General features: G+C 29.2%; 1 protein-coding gene across 1 annotated transcript in view; it reads right to left on the bottom strand.

The window, feature by feature from the left end:
- The window catches only part of LOC141296209 (serine/threonine-protein kinase PAK 6), a 43141-nt gene extending 19970 nt beyond the window's left edge, over positions 1 to 23171 (bottom strand). The window contains exon 1 of the mRNA XM_073827484.1: positions 22917 to 23171. The gene's annotated coding sequence lies outside the window, so the exon portion shown is untranslated. The remainder of the gene's footprint in view (positions 1 to 22916) is intronic.
- Positions 23172 to 23814: the final 643 nt, after the last annotated feature.

The following is a 23814-nucleotide window of genomic DNA, read 5'->3' as shown; positions in this document are numbered from 1 at the left end:
GCATTAATCATGCCTTGCAATGCAGTGCAAAAAAAACAGTTCAAATGTATTCTAATACTAATCTATTAATTGTTACACCTTTAGAAAGTTAAACACATGAAACACAATCAATTTTATCAGTAACACTGTAATCAAACCTTTTATATGTAATGCATTAGAAAGGCATTTTAATGCATTAATTATAATATATTACAATACTTATCTATTCATAATTACACAGAAAAAAATGATGCATTAAAACAACACATTTCAGATGTAACAAGGAATCTGTAAATATAACTGGTTAAAATTATTAATGAAAATATATAATGCATAATGCATTATGCATAAAGTAAAATAAAAATAAATAAATAAAATGAAATGAATGATTAAAAACACTCAGCTATTCTCAGAGGAAACATCTCTTATTTTCATTTATAAAGGCCTCAAGTAAAAAATAATAAATAAAATAAATTAAATTAAGTAATAATTTAAAATAAAATAAAATATTAAAAACATTTATTTTATTTCAGCTACTCTCAAAGTAGCTAAATAGCTAAATCTATTATTTTTGTTTAGTTTAAAAATATTATTGATGAAAATATAATGCATAATGCATTATGCATAAAGGCAGGTAAATGTAAAATAAAATAAAATAAAACATTAAAAACATTTATTTTATTTCAGCTACTCTCAAAGAAACATCTCTCATTTTCATTTAGTTAAAAAAAAGTATTGATGAAAATATATAATGCATTATGCATCAAGGCCTCAAGTATTATATATATATTATAAAATTAAAAACACTTATTTTATTTCAGCTACTCTCCAGCTACTTTTAGTTACAGTTTAGTTAAAAAAATTATCGATTAAAATATAATACAAAAATTTAAATATAATGCATTATGCATAAAGGCCCAATTAAATAAAATAAAATAAAATACAAAAATTAAATTAAATTAAATTAAATATTACAAACATTTATTTTATTTCAGCTACTCTCAAAGGAAACATCTCTCATTTTCATTTAGTTTAAAAAAAAATATTGATGAAAATAGTAAATAAAAATAAAATAAAATAATAAGATAAAATAAAATAAAAAATATTTAAAACACTTATTTTATTTTCCTTGAAACTACTCTCCAAGGAAACATGTTTTTATTTTTGTTTAGTTTAACTTGATGTACTAACTAAAAATTAATAAAGTAAATAAAAAATAGTAAAAATGACAAAAAAGCACAGCAAAATGACTAAAACGTAATTATAATGAAAATGAAAAATATAAAAATAAAAACAAATTCAAACTATTAATAAAAACTATCACAGTATCTCACAACACTGTATTACCCTGATACAAAAAAATTAGTTATTTTTCAATTTCAAAACAGGCATATGTTTATGCATATGCAAATTATAATCATGTGATTCAAACCTGCTGTGATGGACCTGAAATGATGTCTCCTTTTAATGTTTAAACATGTCTATTTTAGTCCTTCGGTTGCAGAGTTGCACTAAATCTGGCCAAAATGTGTTGCATTGCCTCAAAGCGAGAGAAATATCAAGTCATTTTTGTTCTTAAAATAGCAAAGTCAACACAGACGTATCTACTGATTCACTGTCAGCATCTCTAACGCTGTCTCTGTCATCCACGTCGTCTTTCTCCTGCTCACCGAAGGCTGTTTTGTGCATGAGAGCATGTGAAATGAAGTAGATCTGCTCAATTAGGGCTTACTCATTCTCCCTGCCCTTTAAATGACAGACGGGGAACGCTGAAGGCCTCTGACTCGTGCCTTTGGGTTCAAAGTGCATTAACTTGATAAAAGACTGAGAAAGCAGCTGACCTCCCGTCACACTGAAGGACTGCTAATAACCCTCGCTCTCTGCACAGGAAAACATCCTTTCATGTCATTGTCTCTTTGCTGCTGAGCTTTCTGAAAGGCAAGGACTCTGGCTGACCTTGTAGATATTATGTCTTTTTTTTTCTAGGTTAGTTCAGGTAATGAATCAGTTTCAAAATCATTTTGACAGGCTTATGCACTGAAAAAAATGCTGTTTCGAACTTAATTTTTTAGAAATTGCTAGTAAATTCATAAATAATTATAAAGAAATGGCAAGTTGCACATTTGAATTATTTTTTGTGATGCATGAAAAATAGCTTAATTTTATATTTAAAACATACATATAAATAAAATAAAGAGTAAAATTTAAAAATAAAATAATGAATATTTTTAATTTAAATTTTTCCTAGAACATTAAAACTCTATTTTATTAGATTGTATTATTTTATACTACAACATACTGTATATATTTAAATTTTATATTTAGAAAATAAATATTAATAAAATAAATATTCTGTACATAAAAAAAAATAATAAATATTCTGCATACTCCTCAAAACATTAAGCAATTTTTTCTTTAAAATTAAAACATTTAGTTAATTTTTATAGTGCATGAGAAATAGCTTCATTTTATATTTAGAAATTAAATATGAATAAAATAAAGAATAAAATATAAAAATAAAATAATGAATATTTTTAATATTCTAATAAACATTAAGCAATTTTTCCTAGAATATTAAAACTCTATTTTATTAGATTGTATTATTGTATACTACAACATACTGTATATATTTTAATTTTATATTTAGAAAATAAATATTAATAAAATAAATATTCTGTATATAAAATAACATAATAAATATTCTGCATACTCCTCAAAACATTAAGCAATTTTTTCTTTAAAATTAAAACATTTAATTAATTTTTATAGGTCATGAGAAATAGCTTCATTTTATATTTTGAAATGAAATATGAATAAAATAAAGAATAAAATATAAAAATAAAATAATGAATATTTTTAATGTTCTAATAAACATTAAGCAATTTTCCCTAAAACATTAAAACTCTATTTTATTAGATTGTATTATTTTATACTACAACATACTGTATATATTTTAATTTTGTATTTAGAAAATAAATATTAATAAAATAAATATTCTGTATATAAAATAAAATAATAAATATTCTTAATATTCTTCAAAACATTAAGCATTTTTTTCTTTAAAATCAAAATACATTTAATTAATTTCTATGATGCATAAAAAAATAGGTTCATTTTATACTTAGAACATAAATATGAATAAAATAAATATTAAAATATTAAAATAAAATAATAACATTTTTAATATTCTAACAAACATTTTTTTCCTAGAACATTAAAACTCAAATTTATTATATTATATTATATTATTTTATACTAGAACATGCTGTATATATTTTATATTTAGAAAATAAATATGAATAAAATAAATATTCTGTATATAAAATATAAGAATAAAATAAAAAATATTCTTAATATTCCTCAAAACTTTAAGCAATTTTTCTTTAAAATCAAAATACATTGAATTAATTTCTATAATGCATGAGAAATAGCTTAATTTTATATTTAGAAAATAAATATGAATAAAATAAATATTATATATATAAAATAGAAGAATAAAATAATAAATATTCCTCAAAACATTAAGCAATTTTTTTCTTGAAAATCAAAACATTGAATTAATTTCTATAATGCATGAGAAATAGCTTAATTTTATATTTAGAAAATAAATATGAATAAAATAAAGTATAAAATATCAAAATAAAATAATTACTTTTTAATTTTTTGGGGGAAAGAAACTAATTATATTTATTTATTAAATTATATTATTTTATACTACAATTTAGTTATTTATTTAAAAAAAAATCTAACATACTGTATATATTTTAATTTTATATTTAGAAAATAAATATGAATAAAATAATATTCTGTATATAAAATATAAGAATAAAAAAATAAATATTCTTAATATTCCTCAAAACATTAAGCATTTTTTTCTTTAAAATCAAAACATGTTGAATTAATTTCTATAATGCATGAGAAATAGCTTAATTTCATATTTAGATAATAAATATGAATAAAATAATATTCTGTATATAAAATATAAGAATAAAATAATAAATATTCTTAACATTCCTCAAAACATTAAGCAATTTTTTCTTTAAAATCAAATTAATTTCTATAATGCATGAGAATATTAAGAATATATCTTAATTTTATATTTAGAAAATAAATATTAATAAAATAAAGAATAAAAAAATGAATATTTTTAATATTCTTAAAAACATTAAGCAATTTTTCCTAGAACATTAAAACTCTAAATTATTATATTATATTATTTTATAATACAATTTAGTTATTCATTTAAAATGAAATCTAACATACTATATATATTTTAATTTTATATTTTATATTTATATAAATATTCTGTATATAAAATAAAATAATAAATATTCTTAATATTCCTCAAAACGTTAAGCTATTTTTTCTTTAAAATCAAAACGCATTGAATTCATTTCTATAATGCACGAGAAATAGCTTAATTTTATATTTAGAAAATAAATATGAATAAAATAAAGAATAAAATTTTAAAAAATAATGAATATTTTAAATATTTTTTATAAATATTAAGCAATTTTCCCTATAACATTAAAACTCTAATTTATTAAATTATATTATTTTATAATACAATTTAGTTATTCATTTAAAAAGAAATCTAACATAATGTATATATTTTAATTTTATATTTACAAAAAAACAAGAATAATATAATAAATATTCTTAATATTCCTCAAAACATTAAGCAATGTTTTCTTTAAAATCAAAATGCTTGGATTTTTGGGGAGAAGAGAACATTTATTTAATTATATTACTATATAACACAATTTATTTGTTTATTTATTCCATTACAATACAATTTAGTTTAAAAAAAAAATTCTAACATATTGTATATATTTATTTAAAACATTAATATAGTTTCATTTTTCCTTTCCTTTTCATTCCTGATTTAAAAATGAATGCATCAGCGGGTTAAACATGACATTTTAAAGACTAAAATTGTGTTTTCTTGTTGTAGAAATGAGTCATTCAGTCTATTACAACCTGACAATAACAGTAAACGCCCATTTAACTGATTGCCCTTGAGAAGAAGTGCTTCTTTCGACAGCAAGACTATCTGTTTTCTGTTTGCATGAGGACTCGAGGAGAATATTGATCTGTGTGTGTTACTGAATCCAGGAACTTCATCTATCGGACACATCCTTAAAACAGAGAGAACAGCGCTGAACATGTCACGTTTATGTTTAATAGAACAGATCTGATGTAATCGAGCTCTTTTCAGACTCAATAGTCGTCCTGATTGCTTTCGTCAACACTCACACGGGAGTCTGCGTGTTCCCTAAATGGATTGTTGTTTTGTTTTTACAGCTATTGATTTTTTCACGCAACCAAAACCAGAGCTGTCACTTTCGAAACATCAAACCAGACTAACATGCATGAGAAATAAAAAAAATAAATAAAATTAAATTAAATTAAAAAAAATTTATTTACACTGCAAAAATAATTATTTAAATTAAATTAATGTTTTAAATAAATATATACAGTATGTTAGATTAATAAATAACTAAATTGTATTATAAAATTCCAATGCAATAAATACATACATAAATTGCATTAATATAATTATAATTATATTTATATAATTACATAAAATGTTCTCTCTTCCCCAAAAATCCAAGCATTTTGATTTTAAAGAAAAAAATGCTTAATGTTTTGAGGAATATTAAAAATATTTATTACTTTATTCTTATATTTTATATACAGAATATTTATTTTATTCATATTTATTTTCTAAATTTAAAGTAAAAATATATACACTGAAAAAATGCTGTTTCAAACTTAATTTTCAGAAATTGCTAGTAAAATAATTAATATTTTTAATATTCTTATAAACATTAAGCATTTTTTCCTAGAACATTAAAACTCTAATTTATTAGATTGTATTATTTTATACTACAACATACTGTATATATTTTCATTTTATATTTAGAAAATAAATATTAATAAAATAAATATTCTGTAAATAAAATAAAATAAGAAATATTCTTAATATTCCTCAAAACATTAAGCAATTTTTTCTTTAAAATCAAAACACTGAATTAATTTCTATAATGCATGAGAAATAGCTTAATTTTATATTAAGTAAATGGAAAAAAAATAAATAAATAAATAAAGTAAATAAAAAAAACTAATAGTAATAATGACTAAAAGTTAAACAAAACCTTTTTTTAACTAAAAGTTTCACAACAATTATAATGAAAATGGAAAATATAAAAATGAAAACAAACTTATCTATTCACAATAACACACAAAAAAATGATGCATAAAACAAACAACACATTTAAGTTGTGACAAGGAATCGGTAAATATAACTTTGGTTACAATTATTGATAAAAATATATAATGCATTATGCATAAGGGCCTCAAGTAAAAGTAAAAGTAAAAGTAAAAGTAAAATAATAAAATAAAATAAAATAAAATAAAATAAAATAAAATAAAATAAAATAAAATAAAATAAAATAAAATAAAATAAATGCATAAGAAATTTGATTGAGAGGTTTAGAAAAGCACATGCTTCACTTATAGCGTTCCAAAACTTTCTCAATGACACACTCAACTCCAATGAGCTGTAATGGGGTTTTGTATGTCCTCTGGTATTAATGGTAAATCGGATATTGCTTTTGTCTTAATCTTACTCTTAAAAGCTGTTGTCAACTTGACTTCATCCATTAATCTCACGCAAAGCACAATGTAAGCGTTTGTTGATCTATCTTAATATTGTCCAGGACTTTATCCCATGTGGATCATAATCCATTTAAACAGTGCAGCTAAAGCAGCAATATCAGCTTTCAAAAAGACTAATCCGTTTTCACTGTCGCAGCATTTAAATCCAGATTTGATATGATGACAGTGTTTGAAATGGAGCCGCGGCTGGACTGAGAGTGACCTGGAGGTTCACCCGGGAAAAAATAATGCTGTAATTGGTCCAAAGAACAAAATAATAACAGCTATAATTCATATCCATAATAACGCTTCCTGCAGTGAAAAATTGGTCAGATGTGTGGACTCTCATTCTGACGGCACCCATTCACTTCCATTGGTGAGGAAGTGATGGAATAACACATTTCTCAAAATCAGATGAAGAAATAAACTCATCTACATCTTGGATGATCTGAGGGTGAGTACATTTTCAGAAAATGTTCATTTTTTGGCTGAACTTTTCTTTTGTAAGACTTGGAAAAGTTAAATTATTTAAAAAAAAAATAGGTTTAGGTCCAAACGGAAGTATGTTGAGAACAAAATAATTACGGCTATAATCCATAACCATAATAACATTTCCTCCAGTGAAAAAGCGGTCTGCTGTTTGGTCTCTCATTTTGACGGCACCCATTCACATCCATTGGTGAGGAAGTGATGGAATGACACATTTCTCCAAATCAGATGAAGAAACAAACTCATCTACATCTTGGATGACCTGAGGGTGAGTACATTTTCAGAAAATGTTCATTTTTTGGCTGAACTTTTCTTTTGCAAGACTTAAAGTTAAATTTAAGGTTTTCATTCTTGTCTGGGAAGCATTTCACATTGGAGTGCATGTTCAGGAGAGCATGAAATCCTCTGCGTGTCCCACAAGTCTCAATTTGAGGCCCATTTGTGTTGCCCTCAGGTAATATAATCCATTATCATTGAGATAAGGCTCATAGTCGTGCTGATGTTCAGCTTTCTGTGATGACAGACTGATGCACTGAACCACAGGGGCTTTTTGTACTCCATCCGTATGAAATATATAAGTATGATGCAATCTTTCTCATTTGTTTTTGGCCTTGTATTGTGTAACATTTCTCCTAACAATATAACATGCCAGATATACAATTCATTTAAACATAACTCCAATACAGCAGCATATTCTTGCTATTTGAAAAATACATTTCCATTCTTTTTCAGCTGTTAATAATTACTGCACACAGGTTTTTAAATATATATATATATATATAGCAAAGAATTTGAAAATATATCAAATATATTGCCCAATATTTCTTAGATATGAGTATAAACTGAAAAAAAAAAAAAATCCTATTTGATTTTAAATAAAAAAATAATAGTAATTGCAATGCTGTTCAAATTATTTTAAGTATTACCAGTCAAAAGTTTTTAAACAGTAAGATTTTTATTGATTTTTTAAAGTCTCTTTAAAGTCTCTTCTACTCACCAAGCTCGCATATATTTCATCTGAAGTATATATATCCAAAGTTTATATATTTTCACTATTTAAAATAACTGTCTATTTGAATATATTTTAAAATGTAATTTATTTCTGTAATTTCAAAGCTGTTTTTTTGCATCATTACTCCAGTCTTCAGTGTCTCATGATCATAATATTCAGATTTTCTGCTCAAAAAACATTTATTATTATTATGTTTAAAACTGATTTTTTTTTTTTCAGGTTTATTTGATGAATAGAAAATTCTGAAGAGCAGCATTTATCTGAAATAGAAATCTTTTGCAATATTATAAATGTCATTATAAATCATCACTTCTGTCAGGACCACTATCGTCAAAATGATAGACATTAGCATACAATTTTTTAATTTGGCGGGGTAGTTCTGTTCTGGCACAACTCCCTGCCCATTCATGCAGCATGTCATGAATGAGCAGGGAGAGCAGCAATAATAACCCCCCAGTAAACAGAACAGAACAAGCAGATATCATTAATGTACTTAATGTATTTTAAGTGTAACACATAGATTGAGATAAAAGGAGACTGATTCAAGTGGAATCAGTAAACCAGGTCCTGACTGTCGCAAAAGGAGGAGTTGGGGATGGAGGAGGGTGTTTGCTCCTGAGCAAGCGAAAAAGCTACTAAATAATACTAAATGCAGCCTTATATAAAACTGCTGTGATAGGAGTAGCATTCCTATAGGTGGATGTGATCAGCTGAGAGTCAGCTGATGCGAGCTTGACTCACGTGACCTGCCAGAACTAACGCTAGAAGCTTAATTTTTGATCAATTTAAAGCATCCTTGCCAAATAAAAGTATTAATTTCTATAATTTCTTTCCAAAAAAACATTATATTAACTCCAAGCTTTTGAATGGTATAGTGTATGTTACAAAAGCTTTTTTTATTTCAGATAAAAAGTACTTAAAGTACTGTTTTAAGATAAACATTTAGCAAAGCATTTATATTTATCATTTATCAGATATATATTTTCATTTAAAAAAAGATCACTATCACTCAAAGTTTTTGAACAGTAAGGTTTTTAATGTTTTTTTAAAGAAGTCTCTTCTGCTCACCAAGCCTGTATTTATTTGATCCAAAGTACAGCAAAAACAGTAAAATTTTAAAATATTTTTACTATTTAAAATAACTGTTTTCTATTCAAATATATTTTAAAATATAATTTATTCTGTGATTTCACAGCTGAATTAGTAGCATATATATATATGAATTTGTTCTGAATTCTGCAGTGAACTGCTGTCTGACTGAAATATTACGTATAAAATGTTCTTATCTCACACATTACAAGGTGTGTATGATATTCAGAGAGCGATAATTATAGAAAAGAAAATGGCACAAATTACTTGCAAGTCTGCGATGTGATAAAAATAAATCTGCAAACTTGATTCTCTGCTAATTTCGATGTACTGTTCGGCTGGTTTGGACATGAGTAATACAGCAAGATTCATCAATGAGAGACAGATGGTGGATGCACAATGCTTTAATAAATGTATTACAATTAATATGCTGCTTACTCTTCCAGTCTGTTATAATGAGAGAGTAAAAATGATACGATTAATAAATCACGCCAGCATATGTTTTCCATTACTTTAAGTCTGCAAAATAATTTAAGTTCAACACTACACAATTCAACTAGACATGAAATGACTAGGTTATACTTAAAGTTTAAGGCAACTCAATTGTTTAAGTATAATTCAAGATGTTTGAGAGATGAAATACAGTAGTCAACATTTGAAGTGGATCAAAGTTGTCCTAAGACAAGTATGGGTATTGTTTTGGTTTTAGCCAACTTTTTATGAAAGGTTTTGATCCACTTCAAATGTTGATACTATATGCATGTATTTTTAATTTATATTCTGCTTGATAGAGCTATTTATCATTTCAGTCAAAATCAAAATCACCATAAAGGACTATATTTATCATTGTGTATGACTTTAAACCATCTGTGAGAGGATTTGCATTCATGCATTTGGCAGATGCCTTTATCCACAGCGATTTTCATTGCATTTAAGCTGTGCATTACTGTAGCCTATATCAGCTCATGCATTCCCTGGGAATCAAACCCGTGACCTTGCTGTGGCTTTATTCTGCTGTTTGAGCTCCGGAGAGGACGCTATAATGAATCGAATGCAGGATTCACTGTACTGCACTGCAGGCACAAACACAAGCAGAGACTTTCAGCATCTCAAACATGTGATGATTTTCCTCTATTGACAAATACAAAGAGCGGATTAGCTCGTGTCTCACCCCCGCAGTGAAAAACCTCACACAATTACTGCATAAATGCAGAGCGCTCGGCCAAAATTGGATCGCTGAAGAGGCGTGCGTTCTGTTAAGAGGCCCAGACCGCGCTGTTTGTAACACTACTGTTGACAGAAATTAATAAAACACTCAAATCCATCAGAAACACACAGTATTTTCCTTATCTTTGCATCCACACACACACACATACATACTCATATATGTGTTATGCTATTTATTAACGCCTTCTGCAATACAATTTAAGATTTGCATGTAATTTTGCAATTTTGGGGGGTTATGGGTGAGATATTTTATATATTTTCAGATTATCCACTATAATATGCAATATTTTTTATATAATTTTTTTATATATTTAATATTTATTTTATTCAAATTAAGCAGTGTTTTAATTTACCATTATATTTTAAATAAAATATATAATAATTTAATTATATATATATATATATATATATTATAATAATTTAATTATATATATATATATTTTTTTTTTTTTTTTGACATAGGCTGAGACCAGTCACAGATATATACACACATATATGCAAATGAGACACAGAGGGGAAAAGTTTTTGAACAGTAAGATTTTTAAAGAAGTCTCTTCTGCTCACCAAGCCTGTGTTTATTTGAGTACAGCAAAAACAGTAAAATTCTGAAATATTTTTACTATTTAAAATAACTATTTTCTATTTGAATATATTTTAAAATGTAATTTATTCCTTTGATCAAAGCTGAATTTTCAGCATCATTACTCCAGTCTTTAGTGTCACATGATCCTTCAGAAATCATTCTAATATGCTGATTTGCTGCTCAAGAAACTTATTGTTATCAATATTTAAAAGTATGGATGCCTGTTTCCACCAAATAAAAAAAAAATGGTTATTGCAATTTTTCTCGAAATTGCGTGATACAATCTCACAATTCTGACTTTATTCTGAGAATTGTGAGATATACACTGACAATTGTGAGTTATAATGTCAGCATTGAGAGATAAACTCACAATTCTGAGAAATAAAGTCAGAATTTAAAGATATAAACTCGCAATTCTGAGAAATGCATCCACTTCTCAGGTCAATATGCAACTTTTAGTGTTGGACACAAAAAATAAACAAAAAACTAAACTTGATTCTCAGTTTTCAAGCAACTGAAGTATTGGTTTGCAGACAATTCAGAGTTTCTAAGAGTAATTTCTGTTTTCCGCCACTGAATAAAAAATAAAAAAGGTAATTGCGACTTTATCTCACAATTCTGACTTTTTTCCACAGAACTGTGAGATATAAACGCAAAATTGTGAGTTATAAAGTCAGAATTGTGGGATATAAACTCAAAATTGTGAGAAATAGTGTCAGAATTGCGAGATATATTGCAATTCTGACTTTTTTTCTCGCAATTGCAACTTTGTATCTCACAATTGTGTTTATAACTCACAGTTGCAAGTTTATATCTCACAATTCTGACTTTATTTCACAGAATTGTGAGTTTATCTCTCAGTTATGACTTTATAACTCACAGTTGCAAGTTTATATCTCATAATTCTGACTTTATAACTCAAAATTGTGAGTTTCTATCACAATTTTGACTTTATAACTCACAGTTGCAAGTTTATATCTCATTATTCTGACTTTATAACTCGCTATTGTGAGTTTATATCACAATTTTGACTTTATTTCTCAGAATTGTGAGTTTATATCTTTCAATTCTGACTTCATAAGTCAGAATTGTGATATATAAACTCACAATAGCGAGTTATAAAGTCAGAATTGAAATAAAAGCTCACAATTCTGAAAAAAGAAGTTAGAATTGTGTGATATAAACTAGAAAATGTGAGTTATTAAGTCAGAATTGTGAGATATAAACTCGAAATTCTGTGAACATAGTCTTTTTTCACCTCAGAACTGGACATTATAACTCGCTTTATAAAAAACTATAAAAAAGTCAGAATTGCAAGATACAAAGTGGCAATCGCGAGAAAAAAGTCAGAATTGCAAGTTTGTATCTCGCAATTCTGACTTTATTTCTCACAATTCTGAGTTTATAACTCTCAAAAAAAAAAATCTGACTTGTGAGATAAAGTCGCAACTACCTTTTTTATTTTTTATTCAGTGGCAGAAACGGGCTTCCATATAAAAGAAATCAATGCCTTTTAATATCACAGATTACTAAAATCTAAAATGTCTGCAAACCAAACATATGCACTTCAGTTCCTTGACAACTGAGAATCAAGTTTAGTTTTTTTGTTTATTTTTGGTGTCCAACACTACAAGTTGGTTATTGACCTGAGAAGTGGATGCGGTGAGCGTTTGATCCGGAGCTGGAGAGGGATTTTGTGGGCGAGGAGTGTTTGACAGTGAGCGTTTGACAGCCCAAATCCCAGTGACACAGATACGGCTTTCCAATAAGACAACTGAAGGGAGAATGTGTGGGTTTGAACAGCTCCACACTCGTGCTGGAATAGAGACATACTTCTGAAGAAACACGCAAGAGCGTCGGTTTCATGACTAAATTAATTTTTGCCGCAGCAACTCATGAATTATGATGAATTATGTTATTTGTATAAGTTTAAGTGTATTTCCGAAAATAAAAATTGGACAAAACTGGAATAAAATGCAAAAGTAAAAAAAATAAAATGATAACTACCAGTAGATGCTTGTTTGTGAACTAAGCATGCAACAGTGTGTGGTCATGTGACAAAAATATTGATCAGTGTTGGCATAATGCATGCTGTTTTACATACTATTTAAAGAAAAATAGTAGGAAAGCAAAGTGTGCAATGAGCTGAAAACAAAACTTCAGTTCATAATTGACTATTTCATTTCTTAATTCATGTTCCTGGTCTTATTTTGAATGATTTATAAGTGCACATTATTCTAATCATCACCAGTTCTTCTTATTTTTATCCACGTGAAATGCAAACCTCGTTTAATGTTTGCTTGAAAGTCACGATGAATCAGAAATTAGGCTTTTTCTTTATTATTGTCAAAGAAAAGCAGACTAAATGTGACCCTGGGCCACAAAACCAGTCATAAGGGTAATTTCTTTTAAATTAAATTAATCTTTCCATTGATGTATGGTTTCTTAGGATAGGACAATATTTGAAAATCTGGAATCTGAGGATGCAAAAAAATCAAATGAGAAAATCGCCTTTAAAGTTGTCCAAATGAAGTTCTTAGCAATGCATATTACTAATCAAAAATTAAGTTTTGATATATTTATGATATGAAATGGGCTAAATATCTTCATGGAACATGATCTTTACTTAATATCCTGATGATTTTTGGCATAATAGAAAAATCGATTGTCAAAAGGGTCACAAATGATTGGAGTAGTCTGTTGTTTGATATTTTAAATCAAAATTATGAGGTCTAATATATAAATATATATGTAAACATACATGGATGAACATGTTTTTCCATGTCAAAACAACCAAATTTCAGAAACTTTTCCATTTTGTTAATAGTTTTACTAAGATAGAGAGAGAGAAAAAATCCACTGAATGCAAATTGACCCACATTTGCTTTTGATCACTGAAAATTTATAAATTTCAATAATCTACTCCACTTTGAAATCCCCAAATCTCTGGAAATGAATCATATAGGGCCTTACAAATTTAGATATTAAAAGAAAAAATGGTAAAGAAGTGAAATATAAAAGGATATTAAAATATATTTAATACTTCTTGAGTTACAGTCATGCAAACTTTGAGGGGAAAAGACTCAAAAAGTGCCTTTTCTCATTTTCAAACTGTCGCCATTGGCATATAATGCAACAAATATTGCTAAGGTCAACAGAATTTACTAATAGAGCTACCAATCTCTGTGTAGAAATGATATAATGAAGCTGCCATCTTTCTAAGGTCATTGCAGCACCCTGTAATTTGGCTCCGAAATTCAGGTGAATAGTGTCATTTTGTGCCATAGTATCATCTCAAAAAAAAAAAAAAAAGATTACTCAGTAAATATACAACCATGATATTAATTATTTTGACTTTCTAATTAATTTATGAATTTCTTTAAAAGGGGGGTCCAATGCTGTTTCATGCATATTATGTTATTTACACTGTTAAAGAGTTGCTAAACATGGCCAAAGTTAAAACAAACAGAGTATTTTTATGCCAAATACACACTTTCGTTTCGTTTCGTAAAGTTTTTTTTCGATCATGGCTTTTAATGACTTCCTGGAGGGTGGAACTCCTTGTATGGGCATTTCTCCCGGAAAAGCGCGCCCGCGCACACATAGACCAGAGCGAGCGCAAGAGCGCGCCCATCAACGCGTCGCGCGCCTCGGTTTCACTGCTGTACGGGACTCACTCGGGAAAAGTGTCTCTAAAGAAGTGTTGTTTTGGCTGTAAGGCAAAAATAACCTTGCTCAGTTTGCCGAAGAACCCAGCGTTACGTCGACAATAGATTCATTTTGTCTTTCCGGGCCAGAAACAGAGTTTTGTTGACGAACGTTTTATAAACACCTCACTTCGACGCTGGATTTGCAAATCGTGTGATACTGAAAGATGAAGCGGTCCCAGCTATTAAAAAAAAAAACCCGTCCATGATTCAGAACTGCAGCTGGTAAGTGAAACCATAGATATATCTATGAGTGAAACGGCATCAAATGTATGTGTTTTGCTGACAATCGGCGCGCACTCGCTCGTCAATCTTTAGCTCCGCCCACTGCGCGCCTCCAGAAGCTCGGCTGTTTTCGGAGAGAATCGTAAAGCGGTATCTTTCTTTTGTAAATATGACAAAACTAAAGACTTTTTGGAGATATGAGGATGCAGTACTTCTCTATAGGTTCTCAAGATTAACATGAGATTGGGTGAAACTGTGTGTGTTTTTAAAATGACCCACATGATAGTCACTGTATTGCTCAGTGGATGATCTGTCATAGTTTTAGAGAGAAAAATAAACAAAATTGTCGATTGTTTTCATACAGCAAAAGTGCTTACTAAAACATTATATAAAAAATTTCGTTACCGGAAATAAAACCAACATTAACATAAATAAATAAAATATTTTATATAAATATCTTATGGGAGATATATTTTATATTTTTCTAAATTATTTAAAATGTAAAAAAAAAAAAAAGGAAATTGCCATATTTTTTCTGGTTATTTTCATATCTACTATTTTTTTGTATGTAGATAATTTATATGTATTTTTTTAATTATCTTCTATTACACACACTCACATATATGAGTGTGTGTGTGTGTATATATATAATAAATAAAAAAATTATATTTTATTTCAGCTAGTTTACAAGGCAACATTTCTAATTTAACTTGTTACTTGAAATAAAACAAACATTAACTGAAATAAATAAAATATTTGATATAAATATTTGATATAAATAAAAGGCGATATTTGTCATTTAACTTCAAGTACTAAAGCGAAAAAACGAAATATAAAATATTAATATAAAATATTTTGGGTAATATTTTTTCTAATGCTCATATCACGATTTTTGTATGTAAATATGTTTTATGTATTTGTTAATTATCTAATAAATAAACTATTTAAAAAATATTTTATTTCAGGTAGTTGACAAGGCAATATTTCTCATTTAACTTCAAGTACTAAAATCAAGGACTAAAACTAAATAAACATCAAATAAAAATATATATATATATATAAACATCCCTTTAACAAGATAAAAGATCATACATTGGTTGAACTTTCATTGCATGCCAATGTTAACTATGCACAACAGGACTCTATTCATGCACTGCCCGGAGTATTTATCTGCATTTGCATGCATGTGTAGAATATTTTTCTGGTCTAAATAGAAAAAATACACAACAATCCACAGCTAGAAGCCGTCTTCTCTGTTCCAAACCCCAAATCAGGATATATTTTGAGTGTCTGTTTGCCATCTTCAGCCCTTAATGTGAATCTCTTGTTCTTTCTACCACCTCTTTCTCCAGGGGAAGTTTGGATTCGGTCCCGAGCAGAATCCAATCCCCTGTTCCCGGTTCGTGTTTGAGATCGTTGTCTCGGACGTGACAGTCCCATCACAGTAACGGCAGTGAAGTGAAGTGTGAAGCAGGACTTCAGATGATATGAGCGAACCTAAACGGCCGAGCCGCGTGTCGTCTGTCCTCATTCACATCTCCAGCGCTCACCTCACGTCAGTCTGAAGGAGTTTAAACAGCTCAAACTCTTTATTTACAACTCTAGTGCTCAGAAAAAAGATTGTCTGAGGCTGTAGTTTATACTTAGGATGACAGAAATAATGTTTTGTTAAATATTAAACTCTCTTGCGATCATATAAAGATAGTTAGATGAAAACTGTATTGTTCAGCGGATGATCTGTTATAGTTTTAGAGAGAAAAATAAACAAACTTGTCAATGTTTTCATACAGCAAAAGTGCTTATTAAACTAAAACTAAACTAAAACTTGTCATTACTTGAAGTAAAACAAACATTAACTGAAATAAAATATTTTATATAAATACAAGGCAATATTTGTCATTTAACTTCAAGTACTAAAATGAGAAAAACTAAATAAGCATCAAATAAACAAAAACTACTGAAATTAAAGTCAAAACAGAACATATAAAAATAATTAAAAATATTAACAAAACCTATAATGACACAAAAGAAACTTAAAATAAAACAAATTGCATATATATAACATAAATTATTTAAGAAATTATTTTATTTCAGGTAGTTGACAAGGCAACATTTCTCATTTAACTTTAAGTACTAAAATGACTAAAACTAAAACATCAAATAGACAAAAACTATTGAAATGAAAGTCAAAACAGAACATAAAAAAATAAAAAATATTAACAAAAACTATAATGACACTTAAATAACAATGCTTAAAATAAAACAAATTGCAAATAAATTATTTTATTATATTAAATTATAATTATTATATTATATTTTAATATTTCTATATAAATATTTTTTAATTTTATATATATATATATATATATATATATATATATATATATATATATAAAATAATTTCTTTGCTTTTTGGAGAAATAATTAGGACAGCTGTGTAATATGACAGTAATCTGAATCATGACTTGGTTACAACATGCAACAAATAGTGATGCATATCAAACATTTTACAATCTTCACAAATACCATCCCAAAAAACAAAAGCAAAAAGTTGCAACTATACTAAAATAATTGCTGTAGGATATACTTTGAAATGATTTTTACTAAGAAACTGCCAATTAAACTTTAAATAATGAAGTACAGCACTTTATTCTAAAACATACTTCTATATTCTTCAAAAAATAATTTTTACGGTGGTATTAGAAGTTTCATCACCTCATTATCATGAGCACTAGTACTAGGCATGATATGTCTCAAACTCTACTAAGACTCTCATCCCAGAGAGAAATATCTGAAAACACTCCAACAGGCATCAGGATGTTTTCTGGCGTTTGTGTAGCTCACTGTCTAATAAGATCAGTTCACATGATCGCTCGAGTCGGAACGAGAATAAACACGGTCTGACAGCAGCAAACGGCCCACGAGGACGTTTACTTCCAAACATTCGGCACGAGAAACACTCAATCCAACATCCACATTCTGACATCTCACCTCGACAACATCGAGACATGTTCACGCGCACACACATTTGGAAAACTACATTAACTAGCAAATTCCACTAATGTGCTGTTAATATGAAACCTTAACATTGCAACCTCATGAATACATATGCAATATGACAAATGTGACCCTAGACCACAAAAACACAAAAAAGTCTTAAGTAGCATGGGTATATTTGTAGCAATGGCCAAAAATACATTGTCATATCTTAACAAACCATACATCCATGGAAAGCTTATTTATTTATATACTTACGATGTATAAATATCATTTTAAAAAGTTACCCTTAGTTTTGTGGTCCAGGGTCACATATCCTCCTAAGACCCAGAAAAAAAAGATTAGTGAATTTAGTATTTTTCATGCTATTACATTGTTTAGATCATTAGACAAAAATGGAAAATTAGCATTTTTTTTTTAATTATATTTTGTATCTCTGTAGAGGACACTAGGGCTCAGTTTTTCTAAAAAATAAAATGGCATGAACAGACATCAAAAAGGCAAAACAATTACTTTTTTTTAAATCACCAATCAATTAGTTTCAACAAGTTTCAGGATTTTTTTATACCAAACTTTAAGGATGATTCTCAACTATGTTATAAAACATATAACAAAAATTATTTGATATACCATTTTGTTTCATGCAGTATGTGGGTAAAAATTCCATAAACTGGTTTTCCTATTAAACACAGTGTATCTAATTTGCATATTAATGTGTTGCTGTTGGGACAGGATGTTGAAAAAAGAATGGTCATAATGGGAGTAATAATTGGCCAGATTTTCATAATAATATCTAATATTTCATAAGAATGTTGATATATTATTTATTTTCCTATCCAGTTGTTATGTCTCCCAAAATGCATAATAAACATTATTTTAGTCCTGGTGTCCTCTACAGTGGGACATGTATGAAATTATGTCCTGTTTCATAACAGGAAGTCATATTTGGATTTGAAAACCCATAACATTTATGATAAACAATTAGAAAATTATTCAGATTTAAATGACAATGACTAAATCTTATCATATTTCCATAAGGATGTACAAATGTCCAAACATTTGGTATCTCTAAAAAGCCCTGAATGTGCTCTGCACAGGACATCCAGACTTAAAACTGTGACATGTGAGTTCTCATAGAAATTGACTTAAATGTAATGTCGGCTACAGAGGCAAAACTTCATGATATTTTTGAGCATTTGGTACTTCACACACCTCATTTTTGAGTAAATCATCACAAAAACACACTGTCTCAGAGCTGTGACATCACAAATAAATAAATGACTACTTCAGAGCTTTAAGAGCCTCCAGAAACTTGCACTGGTGAAACATCTCCTAGAATGCAATGAAATATTTCCAACTGACAAAAAAGTCAAAAAATTTTTTGTCAGAATACAAAATTTTGTCAGAAAAAAAGATGCTTTTGCTCCATAATGATGTAGTTACAACACTGACCAGCAGAGGCAAACTAACCCTACCCTACTAACTAGTCAAACCCTAAACCTTATAAGAGGAAGAGCTTTAGTCCGCTGATTAGAGAAGTTAAGAAGCTCATCATGGCACCTCTGTGAGTGATCCTTTGCCTTTCTACCATATCTAAAACATTTCCTAGAAAGAAAGCTTTCATCTTACTAATTTAACAAACAAGACAAGAATTTGTGGTATTGCAAAACTCAACCTTGTTATAAGCCTCAGGCTACAAAACATTGCACTACACAGATACAAACTGATCATGTTTCTACTGTGATTTCATTACTTATATCTAAAGTGCATTTCAAGAATATTTGCATTTTCTTAATTTTAGACACAGAATCTTGCAGATGTCAGTATAGTGACAGCACAATGATTTTAGTTTGAATTAAATCATTTTTTAGATGATCTGTAGAATTGTACATAGTAGTTCATATTTGTGATATTTCTTTATTTCTTTTATGCTAAAAATCATTAGGATATTAAGTAAAGATCATATTCTGTGAATATATTTTGTATACTACCATAAATGTATCTAAACTTTTGATTTTGATTATTGGTTAGTAATATGCATTGCTAAGAACTTTGTTTGGACAACTTTAAGAGATTTTTCTCAATATTTTTATTTAATTTTTTTACCACCCTTAGATTCCAGATTTTCAACTTTCAGATAATGCATAGATCTCAATTTAAAAAAAATACCTTTATGACTGGTTTTGTGGTCCAGGGTCACATTTTAGATTCTCTCAGCATATTATTGTACATTTCAGTGCCTGAAATGCCTATTTTTATGCTTTTCTGTAGCTCAAACAGTAGAGCATGGTGCTGGCAACGTCAAAGTCATGGGTTTGAATCTCAGGGAAAGCAAGAACTGATCAAGTGTAAATGTACACTTTAAATGCAATGCAATTTGCATTGGATAAAAGTGGCTGCCAAAAGCATAAATGTAAATTAATATATACATACCTAAATCTAGAGAAAGAACCTTTTCCAAAATGTGACCCTGGACCGCTCAATTTTTTGAAACTGAGATTTATACATCATCTGAAATCTGAATAAATAAGCTTTCCATTGATTTATGGTTGTTAGGACTGGACAATATTTGGTCAAAATAAAAGTATTTAAAAATATGAATTCTGAGGGTGCAAAAAAATCTAAATATTGAGAAAGTCACCTTTAAATTGGTTCAAATGAAGTTCTTAGCAATGTATGTTTCTAATCAAAACATAAGTTTTGATATATTTACAGTGGGAAATGTACAAAATATCTTCATGGAACATGATCTTAATATCCTTATGATTTTTGGCATAAAAGAAAAATTGATCATTTTGACCCATACAATGTATTTTTCACACTAAGATAAAAATTATTATTTTATGAACTGATCATTGAAAGGTTCTTTGGGGAAACCTAAAGTAGTTATTCAATGGCATCCCTGTAAAAACCCTCTTTTTGTTAATCTATATTTTGAAGAGTGTAGTGTGAAGAACATTTTAATCAAGCATGTTTTTCTACTATACAAAAACATTTGTCCAATGAAAACATTTTATTGATGGAACCATGAATGCTGATGATGAACTTTTATTTGTAAGAGTGTAGAAGAACCATTTTTCTTAGCGTAAAGAATTTTACTGAAGTAACTTTTTCCACTATAAAGAACTTTTTGTTATTCCATAGATGTTATGGATCATTAGTGCCAATAAAGAGCCTTTGTTTTTTTAAAGACAGCATAATGAAAAGCCTTCATGCAAGCACCTGAAACTGGCCAATAATGGCATTTCTTTCCAAATGCAAGAGCTGGTGCACATCTCAATCTGTTATAATGTTATAACTGCCATTTGAATCTGAATACTTTCACATGCACTTTTAATAAAATACCAGGATGTAGTTATGCATACATAAATTTACATTAATGCAAGATGTGTATTTGAAAATATGAAATCTGCAAAAAAACAATATTGAGAAGTTCTTAACAATGCATATTACTTATCAAAACGTAAGTTTTACGGTAGGAAATTTACAAAATATCTTCATGGAACATGATCTTTACTTAATAGCCTTATGATTTTTTGGCATAAAAGAAAAATTGATCATTTTGACCCATATAATGTATTATTGGCTATTGCTACAAATATACCTGAGCTACTTAAGATTGGTTTTGTGCTCCAGAGTCACGAATAAAGAGCCTTTTATGCAAGGGAAAGGTTCCACTGATAAACCATGATGAACCATAGATGCCAATAAAAAGCTTTTATTTTTAAAGGGAGACACTGCAGGCAAAAACACTGTTTTTTCATGCACCTGTCAAGTTTGAGATTTTGGACTGTGTGATTTTTCATAAAAGGTTTTTTCAGACTAATGAAAAGAAAACACCCAAAAGACACTGTTAAGTGTTTCTTTTATAGCACTTTATCTATTTGTGTCAATAGATTTCAATTAAATGCATATTTTTAAAGGCTGTTAAATTTTTTTATTCCTGTCTATATCCTGAAAGTTTTCACAGAGGGATTTATTCATATATAATTTATAATAATAATTATATTATAAATATAAATATATATAATAATAATTATCCCCCCCTAAAAGTTTTTTCTGAATTATGGAATGACAACAATGAACGAGAGAAATTCCTTCTGTAAAAGCATTTAACTCTAATATGTTTTTTAAAAATAAATAAACAAGAATAAAAAAATGACTTCATCCAGTGTAGATTTTTGTACTAGAAATGTATGCAAATGAGCGCAGATTTAAATAAATATGGACTCAATTGCATATTTAAACCTATACATTTGAGAAAACTTGTAATACAGTTATCAATGTAATAAATCAACTGGGTAAGTAAGGTGATAACTATTAGTTTAACTATTTAACTATTTTTCACCGGCAGTGTCTTGCCTTAAGAAAAAGTGGTTCAAAACTGTTCAGTGAAAGGTTCTTTAGGGTTTCAGAAATGCTTCTTCAATTGCATCACTGCAAAACCCTCCTTTATTTTTAAGTATGTCTGAGCTTTTCACAAATGACAACATACTTGAATCTCCATTAGGGCTTCCTCAGATGGCCCTGTGAAGAACATCTAGACATGCTTCTGAAGGTGCCTCAAATGTCCTATAAAATATCAGGTCCATAATAATGAACTTATGGGATCCATTTTGTAAGTTCCTGCCATTTTTGAAAGGTTTACCTTCTGAGGAACCCCAAATGATGCCTCATGTATATTTTCATCTTTGCATGCAAATGCAGCGCGGTGGAGGTGGGGCTGGTGAGGGTGAGAGAAGGTAAAAGCATTTCCACATCAGCACTGCTTTACCTTCTCATTGTCGTCTAGGCTTTGTGCCTTTGCATGCTTTGCTTTCTCCCATCACCCGCTCGCTATCTGCGCGTCTTTATCCAGCGATGCAACACAAAGCAGCCCGTCAGCGGCGCTCAGCATCATTATCGACTGCAGCTCGCATATAGATGTCAAAAACGCTGCTTTTCTTACCTTGCCGTTGTGTGATGAGGGATTTGGGAGCTGGGAAGAGGCTTTGTGGTGCTGTATGAACGCACACGCACAAGCAGCTCAATCAGCCTCCCACTGCAGGCTGCCGTTCGCCTGAGAGAGTCCGATGCATTTGTGCCTCGAGCCGCACGCGTGCACGGCCATCTCAGAGAGATGATGCTCGAAGCCGCGCATCTGATCTCCCAGCAGCCCCTGCTACCGGTGCCGTGATGGTGCCATGGTGAAAACAAGGTATAATCCACATCTAGTAGGAAATGAGAACAGCCTCTCTCTCTCTCTCTCTCTCTCTCTCTCTCTCTCTCTCTCTCTCTCTCTCTCTCTCTCTCTCTCTCTCTCTCTCTCTCTCTCCTCCTGTGGGTTGTCTTTGCAGTGTGTGTGTGTGTGTGTGTGTGTGTGTGTGTGTGTGTGTGTGTGTGTGGCAGCGTCACCTAGGAGACGGTTCACGCCCCCTCTGTCGCCCTGGTGAAGCGTTTCCACGTGAGCGCGTGATTTGAGACGGCAGGTATCTTCTGATGAGAGGAGTGTCGCGCGCTGATAAAGCGGTCAGCTCATGAATAATTCATGAGAGGATGAGGGTCATGACAGGCCAGGAGCTGAATCATCAAATATTTACCACGGTAAACATAGTTTCCAATAGAAATACCAGAAATTGCGCTAGTTTTAGCTAAACAATTAAAAATATACATGATTTAAGTGATGACTGAATCAGCCTATATTCGGTTTTACCAGGAGTTTAAGTCAATTTAATAGACACAGCCTGCTTTGTTTTTACTTTTACTTTTACTTTGTTTAGCATGTTTTGACTTTTGAAGTCTGCCGTTAATAATAAATTAACGTTTTATTAACGTTGAATGTGTCTGGAATTTGGCCAGCTCATGAA

Source organism: Garra rufa, chromosome 21 (assembly GCF_049309525.1).
Source record: "Garra rufa chromosome 21, GarRuf1.0, whole genome shotgun sequence".
Taxonomy (NCBI): Eukaryota; Metazoa; Chordata; class Actinopteri; order Cypriniformes; family Cyprinidae; genus Garra; species Garra rufa.
Note: the sequence above shows the minus strand (reverse complement) of the source record. Positions and strands in the feature narration are given on the sequence as shown.